This window comes from Babylonia areolata, chromosome 11 (genome assembly GCF_041734735.1).
Source record: "Babylonia areolata isolate BAREFJ2019XMU chromosome 11, ASM4173473v1, whole genome shotgun sequence".
NCBI classification, from domain to species: Eukaryota; Metazoa; Mollusca; class Gastropoda; order Neogastropoda; family Buccinidae; genus Babylonia; species Babylonia areolata.
This window is the reverse complement of record NC_134886.1, coordinates 37,410,106-37,410,929: the sequence shown is the minus strand read 5'-3', so window position 1 is coordinate 37,410,929 and position 824 is coordinate 37,410,106.

Sequence of the window (824 nt, the reverse complement as noted above, 5' to 3'; positions counted from 1 at the left end):
TGGAACAGATATAGTGCCAGAAGTATTAAGTAAGAAACCCTGCGACCAGAATGAATAAGCAATGCTGGACATTCCACGAAAACCATTTTTTACCATGACGGTTTCGGGGTGTATCATTATTACCAGGTATAAATTCTACTTGTTCACCAATTTGATGCATGATAGACAGCTGTCATCAGTCCTTTGGAACACTATGTCGTTCTTGGAAACTTACCTGTAGCTGGTCACTGTCACACATGTTGCAGTGAAGCACTTTTGCTACCTGTTTACCCCGTCAAGATGGATTCGGATTGATATGGATACTTATATAGCAGCGCCTATCCTCGGTCGGAGACCAAGCTCTAAGCGCTTTACAAACACGGGGTCATTTGCACAACAGGCTGCCTACCTGGGTAGAGCCGTCTGACAGCTGCCATTGGGCGCTTATCATTCGTTTCCTGTGTCATTTAATCAGATTTCAGGCACGCGCACATATACTCATACAGACATGTAACATTTTACGTGTGTGAGCATTTTGTGTATTTACCCCGCCATGTACGCAGCCATACTCCGTTTTCGGGGGGGTGCATGGTGGGTATGTTCTTGTTTCCAAAATCCACCGAACGCTGACATGGATTACACAGTCTGTAACGTGCGTATTTTTGATCTTCTGCATGCATATACACAGGAAAAAAGGGAGGGGGTCGTCTCAGGCACTAGCAGGTCTGCACATATGCTGACCTGGGAGATCGGAAAAAATCACCACACTCTACCCACCAGGCGACGTTACCAAGATGACAGTGCAACCCCGCACAGGGTAAGAAATGTGACCTGTGGAGCGGTGG